Source organism: Struthio camelus, chromosome 20, assembly GCF_040807025.1.
Source record: "Struthio camelus isolate bStrCam1 chromosome 20, bStrCam1.hap1, whole genome shotgun sequence".
Lineage (NCBI taxonomy): Eukaryota > Metazoa > Chordata > Aves > Struthioniformes > Struthionidae > Struthio > Struthio camelus.
Window position 1 is genome coordinate 1,054,312 of NC_090961.1, and position 25,277 is coordinate 1,079,588.

Below are 25,277 nucleotides of genomic sequence, written 5' to 3' on the forward strand. Positions count from 1 at the left end.
CTTTTTTACTTTTAACAGTCTCTCTCTGAAGAAAAATGTGGTGAATGCTTCTTGCTTGAAGAATATATGGGCTGATGTGAAATATATCAGCCTAGGGACTGATAATTGCTTAGGCTTAAAAGGTACTGGGGCCAGGCCTAGAAAATAAAATGGTAAAGGTAATACTGTGGTTATTTATTAACTTTAGCCCCAAAAGCCTTGTTATATTCCCAAATCACAATCCTATTGGCATGAGAAGCTGTTGAGATGGAAATCTCTTAACAGCTGCCTCTTGCTTTGGCGCTCGCACTCCCCTCCGGTGCTGAGTGATGAGGTGGCTTTAATGCTCACTGGAGATACCGAATTTAATGCACCCTATAAAAAAAATCATGTACTGCCCTAAAAAAAAAAAAGGCTCAAAATTCAACCACCTCCCTTTTTCATTCAAGTACTTCAAAAACAAAGTTTGTGTCTGAACTCTTTCCTGCTTCTGCTCAGTGCTGCAGACAACGAGAGCGGGATGCGATCGCCTTCCTGCTCCAAGGTCCAGCGCTAAGGGAATGACACTGATGCCACCACCAGCCCCAGGGCTGGACGGGGGACCTTACAATCCTGCCTGACTCCCACCCTTGGAGTAGGCTGAGCAGCTAATACCAGACTAGCTGACCCCAGTTCTCAAGCTTTGAGATTATGTGTTGAGGCTTAAATGGGGTTTAAGCAATCCCTTGGCCTTCCGCTTGCCTTCAGCACTGAAGTGGATTTCATCCACAACATGTATGCCTCGAAGGGAAGCACAAACGCAGGGGCAGAACAGAACGCGACTTACAGAAAATATGAACAAAAATCAATGAGACTATTCAAAATAATGAGGAAAGAAGCCAGGTTCCCTCATACAGGAAGGAGACGAACTGACTTCTAAAAACAAAGCTACAAAATCTGTGTTGCCAGGCATGTTGTTTGATGTTGACTATTTTGACAGAAATGAAAGGAATTTTGGATTTATGTCATTAAAGAGGAAGGACAAAAAAAAATCTCTAAGACGCTTTCAAGCAGAGACATCTTTCTGACTTACAAAACAAACGCTTAAAAATAATTTTGTCTGATTCTGGAGACCAGCATACTGGGTTTAGGGTTTGTTTGTTTTACAGTTGTTGATTCTGGCCTGTAAAGGAGAAATTCATCAGGAGGAATACTGGAAATGAGTCTTACAATTACTTACAAACGTACTAACAATCTTTTAAAACTCCACCCAGTAGAGCTGCCATCAGTGTAGTTCATAATCCTAGATTTGAAGAGCTTTTCTGACTGCAAGCTGTCTGGGTAATTGCTAAGCTGTCTGAGAATTACTATTGAACTCTGTCCTTTTTTATCTCACTGACTGACTACTATTTGTTATTAGTCCAAGTAATAATAATATATTAATGCACATGCTTAATATACAGAAGTATATGTTTTTATTGAAACTGTACTGCACTCTGCACTCTTAAGTGTAGAACAGTACTGTGAACAGTCACATAGAAAACCAGCTATCATTTTCCCAAAGGCCATACAGAACGATTGACTCAGTATTTAGTAATTCCTACACATAAAATGCTTTGCACTGACTGGCGATGCTGGAAAACTCTATGACTTTCCTAAATCAGGCCTGAGCAAGAATCCCTATGCCGCACCGTAGCCTGGCTATAGTCCATCAGATCCACACTCATCTTGTTCTCTATGCAAAACGCTTCCTGCTAGTCAAGATACGGTCTGGGAAAGTGGCAATAAAAATAAAAAAGCAGCATAGTTATGCTAACTGAAGGGAGTGCCGCACCAAACCGGTATCCAGTACAAATGGGCAGGCTGGAAGCTTTAGCTAATTGGGGCAGAAGCGCGGGTGAGGCGCTGCTGGCTCGTACCTCCCTGTGCTCCTGCGCCCGGGCGCTCGCCTCCGGTTCCATGAAAACTGTAGAGCCCAGTACTCTTTTATTTTAATTGAAGAATAGTCTTCTATTGTTCCCTTGTTCTCTTCTCTTTCCAAACTATTGGTAACAAACTTTGTGCTCTTCACAAAAATCGGTAAGAGTAGGAGGTACAATTCAGGACAACAGCAGGCCTCCTCCCAGCAAATTGCCATGCGCCATACTTCACATGCTTGGCATTTCTGTCCCATCAAGTGGCGAAAGGAGGAGAAAACAGACTCTCGAGAGTAACCGGCTTAACACGCTATCCCTGGGGTATTAGACAACCCCGTTCGCTGTAAATAGTTAGATTACTAGGTTTCAGAGCTCTAAGATCCATTTCGTGTCATGATGGCTGATCTAAACACAAAGGTTAAAATATATTAGCTGGACTCATGATTTGAGTCTACAGCAGGACATATGGCTTGCAGACAATAAAGCAGATTCACAAGGCAAAGGTTTGCCATCCTGAGCTGACAAAGCCCTATGCGCGCTCTCTGTTGGTACAAACATCCTTCTACTGTTAATAAATGAGAGCTGCAATTCTAATGATATTATACACTGTAAAAATTACTGTTACCCCTAACACTTGTGTTTCACTGCTATCACCAAACTTAAGCTCAAAAGTCCCCTGAAGCCTGACACATCACGCAGGAACTTGTATGATTACTCCAGTGAGACGCTAATAACTGTGGACGTTGTGGAAGGTACACGCTCTCTTTCCTTTGAAAGGAGACCATCGTATCCAAAAGTCTTACTAATTAGTGTTTTCTCCACAGACTACGCTCCCTGTCTCTGTTTTTTAAGAATATTTTGTTTCCTCTGCATGGCATTTTATGTACAAAGAATAACGTGCATTTACTCTTCTAATGTGAAATACAGCACAAATTTGAGGGACGAGGACATCCTTCCTTCAGATGCAGTACAGTGATACTGAAAGTCTATACGTCAGTGTATCCTGAGGAGTCGCTAGTGTCTCAGTTGTGTATGTGTAACAATATTTGTATTAACGAAAGTACAGGAGCCTGTATAATACTGATCACCATGTTGTCACTTGAGAGAGGTTTCCACCTTCAGAGAGGATATATGTGCATTATAACACGGTCGGAAGTTGGTGTAATTCATTTGCTTTTAAAATGAAAGCTGTGAAAGTTGATTTAAGAAAACAATTCTTTTTTGTTGACCTCTATATAGAAAGAAAGAAATGACCTGACTAATGAGGTTAAGTATCCTTCTCCAGAGGCATGCATCTGACAACACGTGTCCTGCCTCGGCTATCCGCTGCAGACAGTCTAAAGCTGCAAACGTTCTCATAGTAAAACAAAGCTATGTAGCAGCAATGGTTGTCGATAAACTTAATTTCTTCTTAGCAAAACACTAATCAATAAGCTAAACTGCTTCTTTCAAATCACAGCTTTATGATTTTTTTCCTCTCTTCTGTATTTTATGCCTATCTGTGATAGGAAGAAAAAAATTATCATCCACCCTGTCATTGGCTGTTGGTTTAGCTACCTGTACGTTGTAGTTGGTTAGAGTGCAAGTGAACTTCTTGATGATGCAGATAATCAAACAACAGTTGTTTGTGAAGCTCAAGATAAACAATGCTCATTCATCTAGTTTTCTTTCATAAGAATCATGAACTTATTTCTCATGTTGTGACACTATTTCCTTTTCACCAAGACTCATCACTGTCTCTGATCTTATGTTTTCCTCTATAAAGCCCCACTTCTCAGAATCATATAATTATTTGAATCATTGCACCTTTCACCTAAAAATGAATTTCTATACTCTATACTTGCAAAGAAAAATCTCGTAAGAAAGTAGCACAAATTCATTTTTAACATAAATTTCATATGTGAAATTCTAGTCTATTTAGGATACAAAGCTTTTACTGACTGCTACTAGTGATGACTATTTTTACACAGTTCTTAAGCAAAAGTCTTTATTCTGAAGGCTTTTGATCTACTTTTTATTGTTATTTCAATGCAAAAGAACTGCTATTTTATTTTTTAAACTGGTCACTTCAGCAACAAACTACTCTCTCTAAAAGAGAATCAAGTGAACGAATTCAATATGTTTGGAATATCTTGGCCTAATTTATAATACCTGTGCCAACAGATCAAAATTTTGGATACATTCAGAATAGAAAGAAAACAGTACAGAAGAGAGAGTTTAAAGCTACCCTTACACCATCCTGCAGTGAGCCCGAGAGGCTGAGAAGGAGGTTGAACGACTGGTCTGACAGACAGGCTTCCACTGCTGTAGGCAATTGCTAACTCTTCCTCTAAGTAGCAGCCTACATAGGAATATAACATTGCAGGAGCCATGCAGCTATGATAAATGAGCTGCAAAAGTGTATCAAGAACTGTAAAAGATACAATTTTTTTGATTAAAAATACGGATATAGAAGATTAGCAATCTGCAGGAAATTTTGAGGCTTGGTAATGATCTGTTGATCTAAAAGATTTGAGAATCTGCTAGCTGAATTGATCGAGGACCCGGTACTACTCACCTCAGCACTCGTTTTACCGTACCATGTGCTGGCATGTGAACGGGTGGTGAGGGGGCTTTTACTCTAGGAGAGGAACGTTCAGTGCTGCCACATCTTATTCCAATACAGAACGTCCTGATTACTCCTGAATTATTACATCTAACAATTTGTATGATTTAAAAATATATGCAATTTGTATTCAAGTATTTCATTTTCAAGATTCCTTTCACTGCAGAAGTAATGTAACTCATGCTTTCTTATGTAAATAATGCTTCAAAACATTGCATAATAATTATTCAGTCCAAACCAAGCAACAAACACTAATTAAACTGAATAGAAAACAGTGCAGCAAAGAAAAGCATGCAGGTTTTATGAAAAGGCCTTGGGTTGTTCGTATTGACTTCAACCTAAAATAAATCCTGTGAGTTGGAAGGTGCCATGTAAGAAGCTCCACCTGACTTGTTGTTCTGTTATTTGCACAGTTTTAATAGGATTTTTCTATTAATCTGTGACAAACCATGAAATTTTATATTTTGACCATGACCAAGCCATGAAATTTGCCAACTTTGCCCATGATTTACACTGGGTCATAGTTATAAGGTCTGTTATGCTTTTTAACTAAATAACTACTGAAGCTTCGCCTTTGGACAGAATGAAGAATTTGCCTATAATTAAAGCAGGAATTGTTAACTGCTGGCAGTAAAAGTTTACAGCATTGTTTGACAGTTGCAAAGATAAGCCAGTAAAATCCTGGGATGCCGTGTCTACCTGCACTTCCCACATACCCTAACAATAGGGTTCTATCTCTCGGCATCGTGAAATCAGTCTCAGATTAGGTAATGAAATATGCACCAGCCTTTTCCCAGAACCTTTGACAAATCACACACAATCCTAAATCTTCATAAATCACGATTAAAGACAAGTATATCATCACCAACGCATATATCTTCCCATGCCTGACCCAGAGACTAATGAGAAAAGGCCTAGACTATCTCATCTGATTAATTAATTCAAAATGTCTGCTGTTATTCAAATGTGAGGCTGGTATTATTTGAATAACACTTGACAGCAGTGCCTGAAGATATCATTTCTGATTTGTGAAGCTGCTGCTGCATAACTGATGATAGTTTATGAAAATGTTCCATCGAAGCTGCTTTTCTTGGCACAACTGCGAAAGATTTTTCTGGAGAGAAGGTTTTTTTGTCAGTAGTTGATGTTGCGAACGTTGTCAAATATTTTCAAAATCTGTAAGATCTTGGAAGCCCTTTTTTCCTGAAGTCTTGCTTAAGTATTAGCTTCTTCATTCTCTAAGAATTAAATCTCTCTCCCTTTCTCTCTCTCTCTCTCTCTCTCTCTCTCTCTCTCTCCATATATTTGTGGCATAGCCAAAGGCAGCTGAATTTGACCCTTTGCACACTGTTTGTTCTTCATTAGCGCTAAAGACAAAGCCTCTTCTCTCACACCCAAAGAAAGGCTCAGGAAACTAGCTGTAACTGCCTGCAGTCATCTACTTCAAGTCCATGCTCAGTGCTACGTTCTTAGGGAGGCTTTTTAAAGAAGGGAAGTGGTCAGCTTTATGATTTTGTAATACAATGAGATGAGCATTGGTTTTGAAGGCAAAGACCACAGCCCCATTCAGAAATGGTGATGTTGCTCTGTGACGGGTGAAGTTTTGCGAATACACAGTTTGTGCTATCCCCACGCGGCCATCCTGGCCTCCTCGGCAAGGCAAGTGCTGGGGTCCAGCTACGCAGGAGCATTTTCGTCCGGTCGCTTCCCACCACGCGAGACGCCACCAGCGCGCTCTGGATACGGAGGATCAGCCCTGGCATCGCTCCAGCCCTGCTGCGAGCCTCTCCTTGAAACAGCCCCAGGCCCAATTAACATAGTAATTTCAGTTATTTAGATGGTCACGCTGGGAGTGGTGACTACAGATAAGTTTGTTTATTTTTCTTAAAATACTGCAGTTTCTCTTCTTTTTTCCCCCCAGTTTTTGCAACTTTATTTAGAAAGCAGAAAGCAGGGCACAAAAGGATAGTAGCTACTTGGCCAAATGACTACATATGCACAAACGAAAACATGTCTCTTCCAAGAATTAGTAGAGAAATCAAGGCTCCCGTGAAATCGGTTGTGCCAGCAGAAGATAAAAGCCACCACTGCACCCTGCTTAGAGGTCTATGGGCTTGGCTCAGTCCACAGCACCCATCGCTGAAGGAAATTGCCTCTTCCATGCTCTAACTGGAAAACGCTTCAAAACAAAACAGCTTTCTGTTTACTGAATCGGCGGCTCTCAAAAGAGGCTCCTACTTTAATGAGAATGTGTCAAACAAAACTTACAGCAAAGTCTTCAGAGTCTTTTTTTTCTGAAGTATTTGTATAAAAATGTGCCAAGACTCTTGTGCAGTGTACGAAGAGAACAAATGGGTTTAATGTAAACTTTGCAAGACCGCAAATGCACAGAAACCATGCGCTCAGCCTGAGATTTGCAGTTGTGACTGACAGCTAGATCCAAGCTTGGGAGGAGCCACCCGCTCCCTCGGAGGGTGTCAGCAGCTCACCGCACGCCCTCGGGGACGGGAAAGATGCTCAGCACTTAATTTCATAGCACCTATAATAAGAACGGGGGGAACAGCATACTGCAGGTCGCTGGACTTACAGAGGCTCTGCTATTAGTAAAAACTGAAATTACAAATCTGTGCCACTTACCATTGTTTTAAGAGGAATCTTGATTTAAAACTTTTATTTTTCTAAAAGATAATCAAAGTCAGGATTTTATTCCAAATATGCCGTACTGCAAAATACAACCAGTTATAACCAATTTTTTTTTTATTAGTTGACTGTGAATTGTGATGCCATGCTTGCAACAGTTTTAACACTGTGCTATTCCAAAGCTGTGTAGCCATAAGCACTAAAACAGAGGATGTAAAATGTATGGTCTAAAACGAATATAAATCAATCATTATGACAGAAGTAGCACTTATTTGAGAGTCAGAAGTGAACAAAATATTCTGTGTCAGCAAAATGTCTCCTGTCAAAACCTGCTCTTTAAAATCTCACTACAATGTGCCGAGACAAATGTCCTTTGCAACTCTGTGTGGGGAAGCATGCTCTAAATCTTCATAATTCAAACCTTCCCTGTGTTCAGACAAAAAGGAAAGCTGTAAACGGTTATATATTCCTGCTGATGAAGTAAACACCACACGTCTCGCCAGGGCAAGTGTCAAAAGCTGCTACCTCCTGCACCCAGCGCTCGGAGAGGCCAGGTTGCACCTCTGATTTTCCTAGCCAAGAGAACGCGTGGAAGATGCATCAACAGTTTCATCTTTTCTGTTCATTAAGAGTGAATATTCAACTTGGGAAGGTTAAGAGATCATCAAAACGAAGTGATATATTTATATGTAGATCACTTAGGATCCTGGCACGTATCCATGCAATGTTTCTTCGTCGGCACTTTGGATTATCTCATCCGTGACCCGCAGGGCCATGGAACGAGAATCGGAGACGTATTTATGCCCTGTGCGTTGCACGTGCCCAGCTGCGACTTCTCTGTGGTCACGTTCGTGACGCCCCGTCTCCCGCTGTGGCTCTTCGCCAGCGGCTGCTCAGCGCAACGGCAGGAGCACGGCACAGCCTGCCCACCCTGTCCGGGGGGCTCCCCGGGCGCCCGCTCCCCTTTCTGCCCCTCCGTGGGGCTCCCGTGCGCCCGGCCCCCTTTCCGCCCCCTCCGCAGGCTTTGCAGGTCCTGGCCCCCCTGCAGCTCTCCCCTCAGAACCTTTCACTCCCTCCCGCTCTGCTTTTTTTAGTAAACCATTTGGCTTTGATTAAATTATAAATCTTTGAGCCCGGTTAAATCCTACAGCTAAGCTATCTGGGCTAGCGTCTTCTCTCTCCTTCTCCCCTTTATCCTTCCCAGAAGCATCACAAGTTCCTGGAGATCTGCATTATGTCACTTTTCAGTGTGTAAAATAAAGGATATGCAACTAAATCAGATCACAATTCTTCCTTACTTGGGATGACAGCACAAGTTGAACACTTTCTAAATGGCTATGCTGTTCGCCAGGCTGCCACTAGCTTTAAATATATAAAATACCAAATTTAAGACTTTAAAAGGTAAATGACTCCAATTTATAGCAGTATAGTCATGACAAGTCAACCTTTTCCATTTTGGAAGTAGTGGGAAAATACATGTGGGTCTGCGGAAGGTGTGCCACGTTTCTGGGAAAGCGTGATCGTAGCAATGGTTTTAGGTTTACCTGTTCAAAAGAAAACCCATCATTTTTTCAATTATATGTTTTAAGCTGACACAATCTGCCACAGATTCTGAAAATTCACGATGAGCAGTCTGGGATGCATCGGAATTTCTAAAAAAGCTAAACCCCCTCCTCCCCAACCAGGAAAGGGCAACGGCAGGCAAAGCACTGACTATTGGAAACAACCTCTTCCAATTCAAGATTCTATTTTTGCAACTGTACATATTTAAAAATCTGTTTTGAAGATTAAAAATGCATAACACTTGAAATTGACATTTATTTCCTGCAAAACAATCTATTTTTTCCACAGATAGTTTTTCCAAAAGATGATAAACTCCTTCTCCTTATGTTGTGCCTTAAGACATCATGTGCTTTTATCCTTTAGCAAAATATGAACCAGCTACTAGGCTGACAATGCCAAGAACCATGACAAAATGGATTATTAATGAGAAACTGATCTCCAGAACTCTATTAATTTATGTCTTCCTGTCGGATCCCAAAGATGTATCAGCCTTCTCACTCAAAGAAAAAAATGCCAACATTGTACTTTGTTTTAAAGTTCTGCTTAGATGAAGAATTCATTATCCAAAGCACTGTTGTGTTATTTCAGTCTTCTTGTAGAATAAAGATTCTTTATCAAATAGCTAAGAAAGCCGCTGACAAGTGCGAGGATCTTGCACAATATATTTACATCAAAAATTCAATGAGGAATCTTGGATTTTTAACCTTTTTTTTCTTTTCTCAGCAACGCTCCTTGCCTCGTTCTGACCTGTCAGCACTTTGAAAATGAAGACCATGAAATTCCACATGTAAAACTTGAGAGAAACTAACACGACGGTGAGTTTTTTAAGTACTTAATTATACTAATTATTCCACTGCAAAGTAAAATGATCTAACACGTAAATAGAAGCAGTCAGATTTCTTTGTTAAGGACAAACAGCAAACAGACAGAAAATATCCTTTTAAGCCTCCATGAAAAAAAATCTATCTAATCTATGCTTATCATAATATTTATGAAATAAAAAACAGAGAGGAAAAAATGCTGTAATGTACTCTGGGTGACCTCTGCTTTCGAGAGAGAATGAAAACAGCCTTTTGCTTTTCAATCCCCATCAAAGTGGAGTTAAAGGAGGGACAGCATTCCCTTGCTCACTGCCATTAATCATTGCTTTCTTCAAGCAAGTGCGTATTAATTTCTGTCATCCCAAACATCATCGAGTATTGTTACAGCACCGTTCACTCCTCATTCACCACCAGTTGTTACCAGTTTCCCTACACTGAGCAGAGACAGGGTGAATCGTGTGGATTTCAGTGTTAGAGGCCTTTATCCCTGGGGTGCTGACACCAATTAAGCCATTTCAAGAAGAAATGAGAACAGGCGCAACCCTTCTATGTAACAAGAGCTTGCACCTAGCATTGGCAGGTTGCCATCCGCTGTTGCCTCACACTACAAAAACACTCTGCCACATCCTTTGGAATTATACAGCATGTTTACATTTAATCTTTGCAGTACCCTGGCAAATTTTTTTTAGATCTTAAATGCAAGATTCAGGGCGGAGGATTTTACAATCACTTTCAAAATAAGATTCCAAGATAAATGTATATTAAAAAAAAAAAAAAAGCTTTAGGATAAGATTTAAAAACTAATGGACGCTTTTCCTACCGCAATATTTTTTAATCAATTAACATTAGTGTTAGGAAGAGATAGCTGAAATGGTATTATGGGAATGAGCTGTTGCTCTCTCGCTTAATTCAAGCACTAGACACACATATAAGACAAATGACAACAATTTTACCAGTGCAATATAATAGATATCCTAAATATAAAAATTAACTGAATCTTCCAGAATTATAATCTCATTCAAGTTGACTAGTAATAAGCATCCTTACAGTGCTGGCATAGCATCAGTTTTCTTTTGGGGGCCTGCAGGAACTAAAAAATAACGCATTTCAAAAAAGTTACCTCAAATCCTTAGAATCAACGCATTTAATGAGCTTAATTAATATCATTTGTACATTGCTAAAGTGTGTGTAAAGATTTATCAAACTCTTTGACAATATTGTTGATTTTTTCTGACCGCTTTAGATCCAATCATTCTCCTTGTTTTAGACATTTACATCTGCTTTTAAGTTTTTATGGTTGCCTGTTGGCAGGCAGCAAAGTGGAGCTGTCGATGCTGCTGCAGAATAATGCAAGGTTTGTTATGAATTAAATATTAGAAACCTTAACGCAGCGGCCAATAAGAATTATTTGCCTTATTAAAGCAGCAGAAGACGCTGATTAAATTTTCATTGCATTGCAGTCTTTTTCCCATTTCTGCTTTCAATTCATCATTCTAATGTATGAAAGGCTTGCCGAATAATGGCATGGGGACTTAATTTCTGGAATGCAAATATGGCAAAGAAAATACCATAAATACCCTCCCAGAAAACATTAAACAGTCAGTTCTAATTAAGTGAATACTAACTAAGTAAATATTCTCTTAAAGGAAAAAAAAAATAACTCAAGATGTCAAGAATTCCAAGAAGGAAAGCACTAGAAATATAGGCACACACAAATTATAGGGAGCTTTGATTATCTGAATTTCATAGAAGGAGACTAAGTATGCTTAAACAATTGAGTTTTCAGATACTCAAAGCAATGTTTGCTTTTATTAATAAATATCAGGAAATACCATCCTGTTTTGATTAACTGAGATTGTACCTTATAGGTACTGCAAGGAAATACACTGTAGTGAATGACAGCTATAGTAAGACTGCTTTAAGTCAGGTGATCCAGATATGTTAGTTGTATGAAGCAAAACATTTTAATACCGCTCAGTTTGCTGGCGTGGTGCCCAATATGCACAAGATTCCTTTAGAAAAAAATTACTACTTCTGACAAAAAATCCTAAAAGGCATTTGGAAATGAAGCTCAGCTAGAATACCAGTTAGCAATTTTAGATTTGCACTGTATGCTACTACAAGTATGTTTAGGAAAAACAGTCAAACAAAATCTTGTAATGCTGCGTCCTATACTGAAGGTTGTTCACGTTTCTGCCTTAATGTGCATCAGGAAGAAAATGAACTTCAAGTATCCATTTCCCCTAGAGAAAATCTCTTCCCTGAAACTCTGCAACTAATGAAATGGGGATCTATAAATAGCAGCATCATTACCATGAGAGCCCTTGCTTTGTACCAGTCTCTGCATCTGACCCTCTTTACACTAATAACTAGTAGACTTCAATATAATCCCTCTATAGGATGATCAATATTAGAACAGTTAAAATGTGATGCACATTTAAACTGTAGTGTGTATTTACTTACCAAGCTTGCTAAAACACAAGAACACACAATGCTATCTTGTAGTGTCTTTCTCTGCTCACACTTATTAAGGAGTTTCTTATTGTCTTAAACAAGATGAGTGCTGCTCTGCAACTTCTCTCTGATGTTATAGAGACATGCATTGTGACAAGACAAAAGCCATAATACACCTGAAACGTTCCCTGCTGAAATCTCTCCCGATGAACCTCATTAAAACGGTTACTCCATTCCAAATATTATCTCCTGCAGCATTACCGTAGTAAACTCTTCCTTAAACTGTTGAATACAGTAAGTGAGCATTTAATCAGTAAATGTAATGATTTGGAAACATGTTTTACCTCTATTCAAAATCCAGGATTTTCCAATTGCAATAGATCATTTCAAAAAGTTAACCAATATTTAATTTCACTGTCAGTTGTAAATTAAACCATAGTAAAAGATAAAGCAGTTCAAGAATCTAGGGGGAAAAAAAGAGAACTATTTATTAGGTGTCTATGGAATATTCTACTACTGCATGTAATTTATTGATACTGAGATATTTATGCTGCCCTTCATTAAAGGTAAATATTCGGTTACATTTGCATCTCCCACATACAAAGAGCTCAATTGTTCTGCTAATTTCATATCTCTTAAAATAAATATGATAAAACGTTCCAGTGGGTGGATGAGTTTAAAGGCTTTTATTCTCTGTGACAAAATTATTGATGACAACATATCATAAATGGCACTTACTCCATATACACATGTCACAAGAAAATGTAAAATATTAGAACAGTTATGCATGCAGGAACATTTACTTTTTAAATGAAAATATAACATCCCAATTTCAAAAACCATGTGGCTCAATCAAAAGAATGCATATAGAGAAAAAGAGGACATGAAATCTCACATGTGCTTAAGCTGATACTCTTTTTGCTGACAGGTATTATATATATACTAAAATTTGACTGACTTTAAGTCACAAAATACAGAGTGCACCAGCAAACTAAATACAAATGGTACAACCACACAAAGCTTTCCAGCATGCTAGATGACTGCTGTATCCTGAAGGTACTTGTTCAGTGGCATTTGTTTTCTATTTGTTATCACCATTTAACTTATTAAATATTAAAATAGCATTGAAATCTGCATTTCATACCAAAATCAGCAGTCAGAGAAAGTAAAATGTACCTACAATATACCAGGATAGAAAATTGTGTTAATATGATTTAAACAAACTGTACTTTTGCTGGAATGCAATATTATCGGTTATAGGCAAAAAATGTTTTGAACGCATTCCCAGGATGAAGACTTTCACGTTACAATCTTTTTTTAATCATTCAGGCATACCTCTGTGAGCCTAAAAAGGGATTATTGCACATATCATGGTTTTCTGTATTTTAATACGATTAATATTATAAGACACACAAAGATATTTGAAAGCAAGGATTTAAGAGAAATAAGCTGAGTAAGTAAAGCTTGGAAAATGTAATCAACATCACACTAAAATATCAGGCGGCAAAGGCTGCCGTTTAGCAAGAGGAAGGTACAATTTCCACTAAACGTGTGGGGACAGGGAGTGGTATTTACACTGGGGTTAAAAAAAAGTATTTGTTGATCCAGGCAAGTAACTAAACTTTCAGGCATATTTGTAAATAAAATCAAAATGATTACTTTAGCTCTATCACCTGCACCTTCACGTGGGCCTCAGGTGGAGCAAAACGGAGGAGCTGGGCACCTCGCCTGCGTGGGATCTAGAGAGCTGGAGAGTTGCACAGAGCAGATTTGTAAAAGGCAGGATACTCCGAGCGCCGACGTGGTTCTTGCTCTGAGGCAGCCGACGGAGCAGAGCTGCTCAGCGGCACTTGACAACAGCAGTGCTCCCACAATTGTAACCCTCAAATCCAATCAATCGTTGCTCTTTGCATTTCAAGCAGCTCCTGGCTGCCACTGCCTGAAGATAACTATTTTACCACCTCTGTCATGCCTAATTAACAAGTCAGATGTACAATTTAGAAATTTTGCAATTAACCTGCTAAAATATTGCTGGAGGATGCTAATTGTTATGCCAGTTGCCATAAAAGCTCATTTGCATAACTTATGTGTGAAAAACAATTATGAGCGGCGTTCACAGACGCGGTCCACAAACTGCTCCTAGCTACGGATGAGAGGGCCACAAAAACACTTAATTCATTGCCCACAAAATTATGTTCCCCCTTTTCTTAAACAGCATCTGTTTTGTGAAGCTATATTCATAGAAAATCCCCAAATCAACAATTAGAAGCATATGTAAATGTGCGATTACAGTTCTTTTTCTTTCATTGACAACTTCCCCTCTCCGGGCGCGCGAGGCGTGGGGGGCGGCGGGCGCGCGGGCCGGTTCCCGCGCCGCGCGGCTGCCAGCGCCTGGCAGTGCCCGCGCGCCGCCGGCCGCGGCAGCCGTTCGCCGCCGCTATCTCCTCCTCGCAGCAGCATCACTGGGGGCCACTTTAACAACAAAGCAGCTAAAGTCAATTGTTTCTTCAGTGAATAGGCTTCTGTTCTTCAGCGTATATTTACTGAGGCATTTAGGGCAGATTTTTACCATTAAATTGGAGTCTGTAGAACATGGTTGTTGTACAAATATTTACATTAGTGCTGACCACAGCCTTATTGCTGCACTTGGAGAGAACAATATTGCTAGCTCTGCCGCCCCATTTTGGAGGCCTGATTTTCGTTCTCAACTGCAAAGAAGGCATCGCTACTCTTACTGCCTCCGCATGTGTAGTAATAAGCTCATTTTATAGGATATTAGTGGCTGACGTGCATTATTTTCATTAGGCCCAACCACGCTACGTTTTTAGAGCGGAAAACAAACACCCATTTTTCTCCCGGGGAAAAGAGGATGAGGACTGTACGTTATTTTGGGTTTCTTTTTTTAAGTAGGCAGTTTGCTCAGCAAGTGTTCATAGTCCATTAAATATTACTAAACTAAATAAAAGCTCTAATGTAAAAATCCTACAAAGTGCAGTACAGTTCAACATCAGTGACATCACATCAGTACACTGCAAGACAATGCTGCCTGCTCCTTCCCAAAATATTAGAGATGTAAAAGTTACATAACAATCCCTGTGATTAAACAGCAGCTGTTATGATAATCAGTCAGTAAAAGGAAATTGATTTGTTTAGTGCTAGCAACTACAATATTATTAGACTCTCAGTATATTGAAAGGAAGAAATATTTCCTTTATTGAACACAAAATGCCATAAATTTAGGTAAACCAAAATTAGTTCATGTAATACACTGACATCCAAGAATTTATGTATATAGAGTCTATCATTTAATTTTCAGACATTCAATTTCTATACTTGGTCACAGTCAAAAGGTCAAGAACCAACAAGTCAATAAGTTCCCAAGCTTCATATCGATATCACGTCACTGCCCTAACAAGTGGGGAAGAAGTAAGAAATAATTCACAAAAAAATTCTCAGCTGCTTAGGGAGGGCGAAATTCTCCCCAGCAGTCCGACGTGAGACCCGTGCTCTAAGTGAGCCTACCGTAGGGCTAAATACTAAATACTTCTGCGGCTACTTGGCCTGGGGGCGGCTTTCGCCGCCGTGGCCCCGCGCTGGCCCCGGTGACCTGGGCAAGGCTGCGGCTGGCGCCTGAGCCAGGTTTCACCTGCAGGGCCCGGGCACGCTGGCTCAGGAAGGACTGCAGCACTCTGCATCTGAAGACTTCTGCTTTGCCTTTCTCTCTCTCTTTTTTTCTTAACCCAATGCAACAAAGGAAAGAAATACGAGGTAGAAAAACTGATAGTTCCCACTCTATTTGAATAACAAGTGAAAACCTAAAAATACCTCCACTGCATGTTATTACCAACTGTATCACCCGGTTTTATAGTGACAGGACTGTGCTATAATTTCTGAGAAAACCTCAGCATAAAGCTCCATAAACCCAACCACTCCTGTAATGTATCACCTTATCTAGTGCACAATCATTTCCACAACTTTTCATGTTAGTATAATTTGTTCAAAAATGGTAATAAATATCTCCTTGAAGTCAAATAAGAATCATTGCACAATCTACTGTAACTTGTTCTTACCAGTGACAGTTAATCTCGCACCAGGATCTCACATAAAATAAAATAAGCAAACATTTTGGTGTTGTGCAATTACAACTGTCCACTAAAAGCACACTTCCTTCTCTAATCAACAAATACCTGAAAGCCGTGCCTTAAATACCCTTTTCGCTGTGTAATCCTAACCGCGAACAGTTACCACCAAAGGAAAACAGTGATCCACTTCTACAGGGTAAGCAAATGATCCTCTTTTTGTACTAAGCAAAATAAGCACAAAAGAAAAGTGCGATATCCTTTTGCTACAGCTCTAATCATGACTTAAAAATGCAAACGTTCCCTGTTGAAGCAAAGAAAAGTAAAACGTCTACGGAAAGGCTGATCCATTCCATCTGCAGGAGTTAAGGCCTCAGTTAGGCTCACAGCAACGTGAACAAAGTGGACGCTGCAAATAGTTTTAATAGATTATTTCTTATATAGCAATTTCAATTATACCAATACTCGATAAAATTATTCAGTTTCAACATATAACACCAACATTACACAATCTTCACAAAACTTTCTGATCGGTAATATTCCCACTTTATGGCTAGGACAAGTGAGACAAAGGAGGTAAAATCCTAGTGCTACTGCATTAACTTCAGCGAGATGGCAGCGAAGGCCTGGCTCTGTCCTACTGAAATCACTACATCCTTCCTCGCTTACTTCAGGAGGAGAGTTTTCTTCTCAAGGCAACAGCAGCAGCAGGATTCAAACGCCAAAATTCCAGGGTTTCATCCCCATGTACCTTCTCCACTAGAAATAATGCCTTTTGGGAATGTATTAGTACCGATAAAGTTAAGATTGCTCAGAAAGCGTTTTGGTTATTTAGTTCTTTTGTTCAAGAACTTGAAACTCAAAATAAGCAACTGGAGACAAGTGATGCTTTCCTTTGCTTTTTGTGCGGAAGAACTGATTTTGTGGTTTCAGGTGCAACTTTGCTCTTCCTAATATCAAATTGGTTCCCTAGGATAACTCAAGTTTTCAGGTTATAAATTGCTAACCAGATTCTTTGGACCAACTGATTCAGGAGCTTTTGGGAACAAAAAGGAACCAGGTACATCATGCTTTAAATGAAAAATGCAGAGGGCATTCTTCGTTGATGGAGAGAAGGGTGTGTTGACGGAGGAAGCTCGTATCTCCCGTTCATATTGATGGCAGTGAAGGTTGGGCAGAGACCCACAGCGTGCACACGCGCCGGTTACATTGCATTGACATGAAAACCCCTATGGCTTTCAGGAAATCTCTGTGGTTTGTGTCTTATGTGGTTCATGTTAAAAATTTCACAACAGTGATAGACTTCAGCTGCCAGGATCAGGGAGACCATGAGCATCTAGTACGAACAGCCCCCGCACAGAGCTCTGGGCCATTTTTTTTTTTTTTTATTCTTTTTCCTTTCTTTTAAATAACTATTGGGGCTCGTAACAAGCACTGTCACTCCAGCACTGCTCCCTGATTGACTCGAGTGTGGAGGAGATGGGCACACAAGCACACAACCTTCTGCAAGTGCTCAGGCAAAGAGCACTAGAGAGGCTGTGTTTTGTTTTGCTTTTACTTTTTGGTAAGTTGTTGTTGAATTTCCACAATTACTCCTCTGATATTTTTCAACCTTATTATAAAAGGAAACTAACCACAAAATGTAGTAAAGCAACACCAAGGCTGAATTAAAACCACAAAACCCAGGAAATTTTGAACTACATCAGAAACTCTTCTCTTTGAGTCAACCTAGAGCGTCCTAATACTGCAGAGGTCTCAGCACAGTGATCTTACATATCATATGTGCTCTAATAAATAGGTTCAATGAGTTGAGTTAAGGGCAGAGTTTAACTATTAACTCTGAATTTCCTTGCTCTTATGGCTGTAAGTCAATCCCTTAATGTTACTTTAACACAGTTTCTGGCAATTGAATAAAATCTATGGTCAATATTACAACCCCTTCCTTCCTAAATGAAGGAAAATATACGTGTGATTTACATAAGAAATCATGGGAAATCCTGTGGCTGAGCGGGAATGATAAATGTTCAAGGCCTGATCGCCCAAGAATCCAAGCCGACCATTTGACTTCAGCTGTTCAGGTCCTCATTATACAAATCTCAAAAACAGTAAAACTGGCAAAAATACCACCAGGCGGGTTTAGTTTTCAGCACAGTAACAGTCAGTGCTCGAAGAGGTTATAATACAAAGCTGTAAGATATATCTAAAATAATACCACAAAAATCAGATGACACAAAGAATTCTAATACTTTCCTTTTGTTAAGGTACAGTAACTGAGAATACAATGAAATTCTTCATGTTCAGTATCTCCCATTAGATCAATTAATATTCAGAGAAAGCCTTTAACATGAAGTTTAAATAATCATAGAAGGAGAAAAAGAACCACCAATGTTCTAGAAGCTTCTCTAGACCTTTCAATCAATTTTATTTATATGCAAAACCAAGAGAAACTCAGAAAAAACAAAGCTCCTCCTGATGCTAAAGCTCTCAATTTACTGACAGGCAAATGGCTTCATGCTGCCACTTAATCTCATTTCTTGCATAATGCCCTCTAATTAGCATATCAAAGTGAATTAATACTTCTAGGGCATTAGCAATGGGAAAATCTGCTCCAGGCTTCACAATAGCAGTTAAGCAAGAGCCAAGAAATCCTCAAAAACACCACAAACCACTTTGCATTGCAAAACTGTTCAATTTATTTATCCTCTCTCTCTAAACACTTTTACCGCACACTGTTTTACTACTGTTCACCAAACAAAATGATAATTGCCAAAGTTACCAGCATCTGTAATGCCTGTTTAGAATCTTAATTTAGATTGTGTACTGGAAGATCTCTAGATGCTTTCACTGACTCTATCAAATATAAAAGGATATGTTGAAAAACTATTATTCTTTAAAAAAATGTAATCAGGATTATTAAATTCCATTTTCTACTTACAATACATAATTAAAAATCAAATAATATATGAAAAAGCCACCTGCTGGACAATGCAGAATAAGAGATTAGCTTTAAATGTTGATGCATGACTTAAGTATAGCCAAAGGTTTTGACCTGTAAACACATGATACAAAACCACCCCCCCCTTTCCAAGTGATTGATCTGTAGGACGTGTGATATTTAGTGATGCATAGATTGTTACAAGTTCATATGACTGTGCAATATGCATTGAACTGATCTTTAATAAAAGAATTTAAAGTAAGATACTTACAATAGTATAAAATGAAAATGAATGCATGATCTTTGCTGTATGATTTACGCAAAACATGCTATTTTTATCAAATTCCTGAAGCAATAAATGCTATAGCTGTTACAATTAGATGTCAGACCATTTTTTCTTTAAAAAATACTTTCAGTCTATTTCAATCACCAATCACTTTGTTGGCAAAATATAAACTATAATTTATAAGCAAGGGCTAAAAAAATTGAAACTTCATCATCTTAGCGCTCTCCATAAATCTTTAAAAACAGAAAAAGCATATTAGGAAAAACCACTAGTATGCCCAACATAAACCCAAGCAGGGAGTTGGAACACTGACGGAAGGCTAATAACAAAGAGTCGAAGAAAACGTCGGGGTCAGTGGGGTTGTCTACATTTCTGCATGCAGCATGAAGGCAAAAATAAAACACAGGGATAACAAATTAAATTATTATAGGTGTTTATCTAGTAGTTTGAACCTTTATGAAGAATGTGCATTCTTGAAAAATATATAGCGTTCAAGTATCAGGCTCCACTTCCTTTCATGTTTAATTCTGTTTACTTCCACAGTAAAGACAGCATTATGGAAGAGCTCTAATGTCCAGCTGAGAAGCACAATTCATCTGTTTGGCTGATGAACTACTCTAACTTTAAAAAAGCATGAACTATAAGAGCTGACAGAAACTTTAATAATTTATATTAAATATTGATGTGAATTATTTACTCCATTCATACTTAAAGACATGAATTGCCTACCAGAGAAAAGCAAATGTGACAAAAGGTCAACATGATGGTGAAAAAAGGCAGGCTGTGTCAGGCATGTGTTATCTGAACCATGCTGATCACCTTGATAAGCGAATAGCATTAAACATGACTGCTGAGAAAACAAACAAAGCATTCTTCTCAGGGTGTCAATTCAGGGAATGCGAACAGCTACGTCTAATTCTACCAATGATACAAGGAAAGGAAAACTCCACTCAGGTCTCCTCGGATTTTGACTTATTAGTATATAAATTTATCATTCATTCTTATTCTTCATAAAAATAGTCATCAAACTATCACATGTATGATGTTCAAGGAATTGTAAAGCAGTCCAAAAATTCTAAAAAAGCCAGAATAGATACAAACTGGACTCTCTCTCTTTCCTATGTAATTATTAATATAGCCTTCTTATGTATTTTAACATTGTATTACATTTGAAACAATTTAATATGTCTAATTCTGCTTATATTTGTCTATGGTAGACTGCAAATATCATTATATTAATGTTTCCCACAAATCAATATTTAAACTGAAAAGAGACAGCACAATATCCATATCATACAACTTTCTATCTTTCATTCAGTGCTGTAGAAATAAATAGAGCTTGATAAATGTGTTAAATCCTGTAAAAAAGGACTCTTCTGCATTCATTACCTGCTCCTATGATAATTTTTGAATGCAAAAATTCCTTAGCTTAACAATAAGCATCCTAAAATACACCACACAGTAACCCACATCATTTAATTTTTGCAAATAGGCAAGCTTGCGTCCAATTCAAAAATAAAATGAAGCACATGAAAAATAGCTGTAAAATAAAATAATTCCCTGCTCCTACTTAAATTAGTATTGACAAGTAGGGTCCAAATTTATCCTTTATGGAGGGAAAAAATGGTCTGGAAACACAGATCCTTATAATCAAGTTGCAGACTGTTATTTAAATACAGCAAGGAACACCAACAATGGTCTGGTCTAAAGGTACTGCGTAGTTACAGGTTCTCAAAGACAAAGTATCGTGAATTTGTCTAGTGAAAATAATCACCAAAGCCGCCTGTTCTCTTAACCAAAGAAGGATCCTGTTAGAAATCCACCGAGAAAATAGATTTTTGATTATGAATGTGTTTGAAACAGATGACAAAATGACAATCAGATACTTTATTCAAATTATTTTTTACTGGTAGGACATTTATGAAGAAAAGCAATGCCATTACCATAAGGAGACTGTAAATAACCTAACACTCTACTGCACGTCATGTATTTGGAATACATTTACTGGCAATTAAAAAAAAAAAAACCACCGTTCAAAAGTATAACCAAAGATGCAATGAAAAATTTTGCATACTGAAAGCATGAAAAAGGTAACAAAAGCCAAACAATTTAAACTGAAGAAAAGACGTACGCACGTAATACACAATGCTGAATTCCTAATGTAGTCAAGGTAAATCCAAAATACGCATTTAGCAGCTTGATAAAAACACCACGACTGCACATAAATATTTTAAATAGCTAAATTAAGTAACAGTATCATCACAATTGATGTTTGGAAAATAGCTTACATACATACGTGCATACATATATAGATATATAGATATATGTATAATATCAGTGCCATTTCATTGTTTCACGTGAATCTTTTAATGTTCAGTTAGGCTTGCTAGTATTGCATATTATTATATATTATTGCAAGTTGTTGGCACTAAATGATAGTTTACAAACACTGACAAGTCGAAAATTATATATGTAAGGAAAGAGTCTTCTGATTCAATTTTTAAATAACCACGTGAAAAAGGAGGTTAATATTTTCAAATTCTTACAGCAGAAAATGTCAAAAATAGGTCTTTCTAAAGCTGGTTACCTAACAGGCGCGTTAAGGATTTTGCAGCATATTGACGAGGGGCGTTTCTAAAAGTGCTGGGCCATTTCCATCTATAAGGAGCTTTGCAGCAAGTAAAGGCACACACGATACAGCCCTTTAATCACTGGAATGGCTAGTTACAGTTGTAGCAATAAAAATAAAGGTTTTAGCTTACATGGGGAAGAGCAAGAAATTAACCTCATGGTTAACTTCACTATTTGCCTGGTTTTCGAATCTAATTTTTTTCATTCTTTAAAACAAAACTCTGCAAGAGGGCAGAACATTTTTAATGCACATTTTCTTCCTCTGTCTTTAGACATAAAAAATAGTTCAACCAGCCCAACCAGCCAAGCAGGCCTTTCCCTTCCCCTGCGGACACCTCCTGCAGTCGAGAAGTTCATTAAGTTTTATGATCTTCCCAAGTCAGTCCTGCTTATAAGCCTCACAAAGGCCACAAATCTGGCAAACCATCATGTATGCCATTAGGCTTTACTAGTAAATGAATGCTATTTAGGGTTTGTGGTGACAGTAAATTAGGGTTTGGTTGGCAGCTATCACTGTATCTGTTGGGTTTTTAAATAAATAAATAAATGTATGTATGTATGTATATACACACGCATTTTTATAAATATGTGTCTATACCTATATAACTGATTTTTAAAGACAAAAAACAAATTATCTATCAGCACAATCCAGGCCTTAATAATATGTCATTCCATTGGGAAATAATTGCAATTCCCTAACCATTTTAAGACTGTAAGAATTAATATATTTTCATTTCTATCTCCATGAGAATAACCAGTACCTCAGGTATAGCAATGTATTAATGTAGAGTTAATCAAATTACAAATCTGAAGGATTTTTTAGTCAGTAAATAACAAATATTTAGAAGAAACAAAGGCACAAATCGGTTTTTGATTCCTACTGGTAGGCAGGAAAGAAGACAGATTGTTACACAGGTATGCAACAGATGTGACTGCGCATTAATGTAACTTTAAGACTTCCAAGTGACACCTCAGAGAACAGATAAAATATAACAAAATAGAGTCAATAGACTGTCACTTGCTTATCTCCATATTTTATTACAGGGGCTTCAGTAAAACTTCGGTATCATTTTTCCTTTGAACTAATTAAAGAAGTAAGTGCAGTTAGTTGTCTTTATGAAAACCATGCTACCTTGTGGTTGCCTCTAAGAATGCAGATACCACTCCATTAATATTTGTAAAGCTCTTACATGTATTATGCAGCACTTTTGAAAACTGAAATAAATGTCAAGCTAAATTCAGTAAACGCAGTGATTTGGTTTGTACATGGTAATTACCTCACAGGAAAAAAAAAAAAAAACCCTTCAGTTCCTAACCCTAAGTAAGACAGAAAGAAAAGCTTCTACAAAATGCCATGCGTCCTTTAACCCTTGAGGGCAAGTGCTAGGGTGGCTTTACCTAAACTGGGGATTCCATGACATTTTCTCTTACTATCAGTCTCACAAAGTCCTCACTGACTGTACTGAAAACTACTAAAATATAAAAAAATACATAATTCAGTATAAAAATGACTTAAATATTGCATTACTTATTTCAGAACAGACGTGACTGCAATTACACTTTCCGTACAGGCTACAGGCTACAGGCTCCCTTCTCACCTCTCTCCCTTCTCACAGAAGGCAGAGATAAAGCCATCATAGCAATTCCCACTGCCAACACCAAGGTAAACTTCGGTTCCGATTAAAAAGAATTAAATCCCGGAGCGTGACCCAGTTGCAGCCACCCTGAAGTACTCGGGCCAAAAGACAATGACGACTAAAGGGGGGGCAGGGGAAGACCTCTGCTTTAATTGCATCTCAGACCATTTACCCTTCCAGTTCGGAATTGTTTGAGCTGTTTCCTATGAAAACAGATCAGAGAAAACATGCTGGAACGTATTTTCACTTTTCCTTTGCTTTAGCACATTAACTAACGTCCACGCAGACATTTCATCTCGACCGGGAGACCCCGAGCGAATGTCCCCCTGTGGGAACAGTTTTGGGTGGGGGTGTGGATTCGTCTCCATCAATCACTCGGTGCATTAATCGCATCCCTCCCGCGCTGCTGGGGCTGGCAGGATCTCGCCTTTGGGCAGACGGACGCCTGCACTCTTTGTTGGTTCTGAGCTATTTTACAAAAGAGATAACTTGCAAACTTGGCTCCACTGCTTGGAGCACAAAGGCAGGATCTCAACTTACAAGTTATCACCGAAACACCCAAAAACATTTCCAATCACAAGATCTCTTGTCAGCTTCCCTCTTGCTTCTGAAATAGCAGCGGCCTCACCAAACACCCTCTGCCAGTAATCCCTGTTTCTGAAAAGACTTGTTTTTTTCTTCTCAGCTCACCTCTGACATGTGGTTGACTATACTTTCCTTTCAAAACAGTGAGGCTAAGCCCTGTGCAAATAAAGTGATTGCAGGACCTACGCCTGCCGCCTTAATTGAAATCTGCCTGCTGCAAAATGTCTGAACATCAAGGGCAGGTTGCTTGGTTAGCTCTGGAGCAGGACGGGCAAAAAGTTTAGAGAAAGACAGAAAACAAACACAAACCAAACACAGAAAAGGATTATGAACTGATCCAGGCAAATGTAGGTACGTGTGGAAGGAGGGCAGAAGGGGGGATCGTTCCCCTTATCCCTAGTAATATAATGCAATATAAAGCAGAATCAATCTTAATATTCACAACGCAGTCAATACCCTAGTGCTTAGCTGTCAGCAGAAACTGAAGTGGATCCCCGGTAGCAAAAAAACCCTTGGACATAAAGCAATGTAATTTACTGAGTACTGTGCACTTTTAAGCTTCTCAGTTAATATTTGCAGTGATTTCATGTTTGTTGCTTTCTTCTATAACCACATATTTTTCAGTTTGCAAGTAAGAGGACGGTGATTTAATTTCAGATCTAACTAAAAAGCAAGCCCGTGCATGTATTAATTTTTAAAGCTAGATCGTAATAACCGTTCTTATTCGCATAGCACAACACCGAACACTTTCCAAAATCCTCTTCTTCAAAAAAGACAAGATTTCTCCGTAAATTCTGTGCTGCCAAAAAACGGCAAAAATCCCCCCAAATTGCCTCTTCAGAAAAAAACACGGAATTTATTAGCGTCTCCTCAAGGCGCCACACATAAAAATATGTGTATGCTGTAGCGCTTGGAGGCGCCGATCCGGGGCAGCGGAAAGAGCAGCGCCCAAGAAGAGGGGAAGCTCGGCGGGCAGAGCGGGCCGAGGCGCGCGGCGCGGGCGGCGGGGGCGGCGGCGCTCCCCGCGCACCCCCGAGCCCCGCGGCCCCCCGCCCGCGCCACCAGCGCCCGGCCGAAGGTAGGCGCGTAACCTCGGCCCGCCGCCGCCGCCCTCCGCGCGGGGGAGCCGCGCCGCGGCGGCCAGCACGCGGCGTTGCCCGCGCACCG

General features: G+C 39.1%; 2 protein-coding genes across 5 annotated transcripts in view; one reads left to right on the top strand and one right to left on the bottom strand.

Moving 5' to 3' along the window:
* Positions 1 to 25,277, top strand: part of HSPA5 (heat shock protein family A (Hsp70) member 5) — a 339,565-nt gene that overhangs the window by 144,113 nt on the left and 170,175 nt on the right. The gene's annotated exons all lie outside the window — the stretch shown is intronic.
* Positions 1 to 25,277, bottom strand: part of PBX3 (PBX homeobox 3) — a 118,354-nt gene that overhangs the window by 90,391 nt on the left and 2,686 nt on the right. The gene's annotated exons all lie outside the window — the stretch shown is intronic.